At 37.6% G+C, this 6883-nt stretch overlaps 1 pseudogene; it reads right to left on the reverse strand.

The window, feature by feature from the left end:
* Positions 1-3318: 3318 nt before the first annotated feature.
* Positions 3319-4250, reverse strand: LOC134377021 (olfactory receptor 4C16-like; annotated as a pseudogene).
* Positions 4251-6883: the final 2633 nt, after the last annotated feature.

Below are 6883 nucleotides of genomic sequence, written 5' to 3' on the forward strand. Positions count from 1 at the left end.
TTGACCTGCCTTCCTGTTCACTAGTCCTGTCATTCTCCTTGAAAGCAGAAACTTTCAATTAATGTTTAAAGCTGAGGAAATAAAAAGTTATATGGAATCTCCAATTGTGTGTGCAGGGTTTGTGTATATTTGTACTTAATTTTTGAGTTGTGAGGCAGTATGATCTCAGTCATGTATTTTATCCTGAAAAAAACACCCCCCCCCCCCCACAAAACTCCACTTTCCTACTTAGTATATGTGCACAATAGTGGAAAATCAATGAGTTTGCAATGTGTGCTGGCTGCTGAAATACTGGAAGCAGCTAGAGGAAAGAGCTCCATAGTTCACAATGTAGATTTTCACTTAATTCTTGTACATGCTAAAAGAAGGATCCAGAACTATGGTACATTCCTTATTGTTGCAGCAGTTCCCAGAGCCATAATTGATATACAACATCTCCCTGTTTCACTACCCATTATAGATTTCTGTCTTACCCTTGGACAGCACTTCAGTTGGTTTGGATTGTTTGTCTTGTGGGATGATTGATCTACGATAGTTCAATCCCTCCATTGCCTTGTTTTTATTGGCTGTAGTTGCGACAATTATCCAGTTACAGTTATCATTGGGTGTGCAAGTGCTAAGACATATTCCCCTAAATTCTCTCTGTTCTGGATGTAGTCATACCTGTCCACAGCAATCAGTACCAAGTACCCCAGCTAGAACAGTAACTCTTTTTTGCCTCTTGGTTCACTTGAATGAGGCACACAGATGGTGATTCTTTCTATGTCCCTGGCAGGTATGCTGTCCTCTCCAGAAATAAGAACCTCTACATTGGTGAAAATGAGAACTACAAAAGTGGGTTCCTAGAAATGTTAACAATAGGAAGTACATTCACCCCTTGGATCTCACAATGATACATATCAGGCAAATGGGGACCTGACATCCTACATCAGGCATTGGTTTAGTGTTGAATGCATATACTGAATCCTGAGGACAGCACTCAAACCCCTCATAGAGTTGATATCTAGCTAGTGCCCTAATGGAGCTCTTAACAGGACTTTCCTCTCTTCCAATAGGCTGACTGCTTGTGGGTGATTGGTTAGATGGTAAAATTGGAGAATTCTGAAATCTTGAGAACATTTTTATATCCCCTTTCCCCTCAAATGGGAACCATGTCCTTGGCAACATTTGTGGGATACTATGTCAAAGTATCAAAGCCCTTAAACGTTGGTGTAGGTAAAGGTAGTGTGGAGACAGAAGGCAAAAACCTATATCTAAGGTATTTATCATTTCTGATAATGACACATTGCTGCTGCCTTCAAGGGCAAAGAGTTCTGATGTAATCAACCTGCTGTTAGGTAGATGACTGTTATCCCAGAGAATTATGTCACATTGAGTGCTCAGACATGGAATCTGCTATGGTAGTTTGGACACTCAGAAACAAAAGATAGCAGATCAGCATTTATGATAAGGAGTCCACAATACTGAGGCCATGCATAGCCTGTATCCTCACCACTACAGACACTCTGTTCACATTCCTGTTGAGCCATTGCTGAAATATCTTTAAGATGGTTTGTATGAAAGCACAGTTCATCTTGATCATCTGGATATTTAAACCTACTCTCTTGTAGATGCTTCATAATTCCTGCCCATTTCAATAGGTCTATTCACATAACTCATTTTCAGATCACTTGTTCAGTCTTTTTATCTTCTAGACTATTGACCAACACCCCAGGCATTTGCCACTGCCTCTGAATCAATGCATATCCGTAATCTAGGACAACTCTCCCTTTATAAAAAGTGGAAAACAAGTTTATTATTCAGGGCTTTATACACTTGCAGAAATTCTTTATGCTTCTTATCTTCAAGACCATCATTGAATTGGGCTATGATGGGCAGCTGTTCTTTTCAGGTCCACATCAATGTGTTGGTAACTTTTCAGTAAACTGAGGAGGATCCTTTCCTCCTTGGTCAGTTAATCACAGAGCACTCCCTTTGAGGCCAGAGGTGTGAAATGAGGGAGAGGAACTGACTAAACAAAGGTGGGTGATAGGAGAGTTAAAACCATCCATTTGCTCATGAATTACTCTTGCCTTATGACCTGCTCAGGCCCAGTTCTTACCAATTCAGACTGGTGCACCCTGCAGAACTTAAGACTTTTTGAATCCTACAATGTTTAGTTCATAATGGGTAATTCAGATTGCATAGTCTCCTGGTATCCCTGGTCAGTCACTTGGTACTTGCTAAAAGTTAACTGTTTTTATCATTCCTATGTATGAGGATAGAGAACGATGCAATCAACTAGAGCCAAAATTTCTGTGATTATTTCACATATAAAGGACCCAGGTTGAGTAACTATGATTGAGGCCCCAACATCATCCATAATAATATATTTGGTTTTTATAGGAACCAGGCAGGGTGATAAAAGAGACATATGACAGGGACTATTGCTTCTGCACTATTCACTTTGATACAGGCCCTAGTTTCTTCAATATCTTCAAGGGTGAAGTATTGCTTCTTGTTTATTATTTTTTTCTGTGGATCAAGGAATACTTCAGGAGGTTCCATTTCATCCTTCCTAACATATGGACACTGTTCCACAGAACAGGATCCAATAAGAATTGTGTTGGCTTCTAGGTATGTACAGAGACTGGGAGACTACCCTGAATTTTACTGAAATTGAACTGGGTTGAGTCCATGAATCCATTAGCAAGACCGTAGGATGTGCTTGAGCCATATCTCTATTGCCTGGCCTCCATAATCTGCTACTCTAAGCTCGAAGCACAGAGAACCATATTAGCATTATAAGTCTACTGGTATCATTGTCAGCTCTGCACCAAATATCTAGTTATCCTTGAAAAGTCTTGGTAATCTCCTTTCCCTATTAAACAAATTATATTAGCAGAACAAGTTCTTTTGGGGAAGGGCCAGAATGATATTTATATATCTTCAGTGCAGTGGTCCTACCTCAAGGAGACTCCACATACCATTCAATCATTTGGTTCCAGGTCTGAAAATCCATTTAATTCTGAATCTGGGATAGGGACCAAAATTTTCTATTGCAGTGATTGGCATTTCTGTTCTCATCAGTCTATTATTATTATTATTATTATTATTAACATTAAGTAATTTCTTTAATATCCTAGTTGCACATTTATCTAGTTTGTTGTCCACCCATCTTTACTGAACATTAACCAGTGTATGTATTCACATTGCCTATTTTTCTGAAGGAGCTAAGCCTTATGCCCAAGATAGGATTGTATTAAATCCATAATAAGATGCTATTCTCTATTGGCTTCTAAGTCAATGCATACTATGAAGAGGGATTGAAACCTCCATTCATCTTTTGACATCTGAGATTAACTTCTTTCTCTATACTTTCTCATGGCATTCTTCATTTCTGCATTTCTTAGCATGTAAATCAGAGGGTTGAGCAAAGGTGTTCCAATTGTACAAAGCACAGCTATCATCTTATCCATGGGAAAGGTAGTTGCAGGCCATGTGGATATAAATATTCACAGACCAAAGAACAAGATGACCATGATGATGTGGGAGACGCAGGTGGACAGGGCTTTCCTTCTCCCTTCAGCACTGTGGTTCCTCAAGGAACACAAGATGACAACATAGGAGAACATCAACATGACAAATCTCACTGTGCAGATGGCACCACTCTTGGAAACCAAGAGTAGGTTGATCACATAAGTGTCTGAACAGGCAAGTTTCAACAAGGGCTGCAAGTCACAGAAATAGTGATTGATCACATTGAGGCCACAGAAAGGCAAACTCAAGGCAAGAAAAATCTGAGTTGAAGAATGCACACAGGACCCTACCCAGGCCACAGCCATCAACACACCACAGACCCAGCGGCTCATGATGGTCGTGTAGTGCAGGGGCTTACAGATGGCCACATAGCGTCAACAGCCATGAGGATAAGGATGAAGATCTCCAAGCAGCCAAAAAAATGGGATGAAAAGAGTTGAGTCATGCACTCAGTGAAGGAGATAGTGGTCTTCCTCAAAAGGGCATCCACAATCATTCTAGAAACTATGGAAGTACAGAAGCAGGTGTCAGATAAGGATAAGTAGAAAAGGAAGAAGTACATGGGACTCCCAAGTGCCTGATAGTTTTGATCATATCAGTAATCAGCAAGTCACCAAAAATCCTCCCCAAATAGAAAAGCAAGAAAGTGGCAAACACTGTTTTCTCCCTGTAGGATCCTGTGTGAACCCAAGAAGAATGAACTCAGTCAAATTATTACTATTCAGGTTCATGATTTCATGAATGGGGAGAAGGGGCAAGTGTCAAATGGATTATCTGCAAAAAATAAGGGAATTAATTTGTCATGTTCTATGTGGTATTATAGAATATTTTAAGCAAAATAAATATTCTTTATGATATCCTTCATCAGGGACATTCTTTCTGTGGTCTCTTAATAAGTCACTTAAACACTTGTTCCTGAATTTAATGTCCACTTCGTAGGGTTATGGTGAGTCTCAAATATGCTTATGAATGTGATACTTCCTTATAGCACTCTTCAAACAAAAACCCTTGTTACTTCGACATGGCTCTGAGTAATTTTGCCATTCAATGAATATGTAATTAAGATATATGGCTCCATTTATGATTTCCTTCATCTTTTTCATATTCAATAAATCTAGGAGCACATGTTTTTCATGGTGTATCATTCACCTTAGGATATATTTGTCTGCCCTTGGATGGCCATGAGACAAATGTAGAACACACACAAACCCCACCCCATAAAAATGTCTCATCTACATATTTATACAAATGTATAATATTTATAAATATGTAGTATGCTGCACTCTCTCTAAAATAGTCTAGCTAGAGAAGAGGAACAAGAAACATTATAGCCTCTGAATAATCTGTTGCTACCTTGAAATGCCCTTAGGACATTTAGTACGTGTCATATACCAATGAATATAAATGAATGTTCTTTGATAGCTGGTAATATCTTAAATATCTTCATTTCTATTTTTATTCTTCTGACTTCTGAACAGGACCCCTCAGAAAACTCAGAGTCCCTGAGCTTACATTTGAATGAAGGGAGTTATTACTATTCAATTGTTCATGTTTTCACAATTCAAGTCTTTAGCTTAAACATTTTAGATCTTGGGTGGTTTGGAGGGATGTCATCAGGAAATTGGTGTAGGCCCAGATCATGGCTGTAATCTCCAGTAGAGTTTTTATACTTCCCAGCTATCTGAAAATGTCACATACTTGGAAAATATCTAAGATTCCAAAGATGGAGGTAGATATGGTTTTAGAGAAGGTGGGTAGAGAATAGTCAGTAACTGATTTCTTCATTCAATTTCTTTTTTGTCATGGTAATGTTTGAAACACCACTTCTTTCAATGAAAATTTCTTTTTTCAGTGGTGGAAAGAAATATCACTTCAAGAAGGAAAGCTTTGAAAGTTAATTACAACAATCATAATAATTCGTCAAACATTCAAAAAGAGAGAAGAGAACGGAGACAACTAGAGGTGAAAAAGGGGAGGGGGAGGGAGATTAGTGAGAAATTGGTAAGGGGCCACCAAAATTGATATAATGCTGAGTATACTAATTATTGTAAGTTGGGCATCACATATTGCATATAGATACTGATATCCAATGCTGTACCCCACAGATGTACACCATCAATTGCATATCAGTTGAAAAAATAGAGCAAAACTTTTCAAGAACAAGAACTTTCTCTAGATCTTTCTTGTCAAGATGACATCATTAGAAAGGATCATTATATGTAAGTAAAAATATAAACTGTCATGTAATATATTTAAATACGATCTGGGAGACTCTCTTATCCAATTGTGTTTTTCCCAATCTCACCCAAACCTTCAGTGCATTGTGCTGAAAGTTGTGAGTTGGCCTACGCACAAGATGTGATAGTTGAAATAGATAAATGACTTCTCTCATATGCATTTATTTTCTCTCTCTTGGTAAATTTTCTTTTCCTCAATGGACTTGAAATATATCTTTCCCCAAATCAAAAATAATTCTGAGGCAAATGTCTGAAGAAGTTATTTACTACTTTGGGATGCCAAGAATAAAAAATAATTATAAATTCTGTTTGGAATCTGTGATCTTTGGCAAGGATCTTAAACTGTAATGGCACTGAGTCTTGATATTTTAATCATTTCAACCAGATCATTCTATCCTTTATTTATTTGAAAGAGTAATCCATCATAAATATTTGTACTTAAAATGTTGTAGTTTTTGGAAGCAAAATGATATGAAAATCTCTTTCCCCTCCAATAGTCCATGATTTTAGCCAGTCCATTGAGTATATAGCTTTCAGTATGTTTGTTATCAAACCCGTTAGACTTTCCATTTCTAGAACAAGCTTATTTACTCTGTACATTTGGACATAAATCACTAAGATAAATTAAGAATCATAGATATCACTATTTCATTAAGTTGCTATAGTTGCGTCCTCATTAAATATCTAATGAATGGTTTAATCAATAATCCCTTTCCTTCCCAAAATGCCTTTTCTTTTCTCTTTCTTTTTTATTAAAAATATTTTAACATTTACTTGAAATACACAGTTTTTCAAGATTCTAATTCAAGGAGGAAGCTAAAAAAAGCACACACATAATTGCATTTAAGCAACAGTATGTTAAATTATGAGAACAACTATAAAGAAAGTCTTCAGAGAGGAACAGAGTGAATTTTGTTTATCGAAAGACAATCATTGATGACCACCTGGAAGAGGTTTCTTGTCACCTGGGTCCTGAATTTTCAAGAGAGCTAAAGTAGCTAGAGATGAAAGGCCTATGCCTAAATGCAATTACGTCTGTGCTTCTTTTAGCTTCCTTCCTTGAATTAGAACCACTGGGGAAGGGACTGCCTCTTCAGCAAATGGTGCTGGGATAACTGGATATCCAT

This window comes from Cynocephalus volans, chromosome 4, assembly GCF_027409185.1.
Source record: "Cynocephalus volans isolate mCynVol1 chromosome 4, mCynVol1.pri, whole genome shotgun sequence".
Classification (NCBI taxonomy): domain Eukaryota; kingdom Metazoa; phylum Chordata; class Mammalia; order Dermoptera; family Cynocephalidae; genus Cynocephalus; species Cynocephalus volans.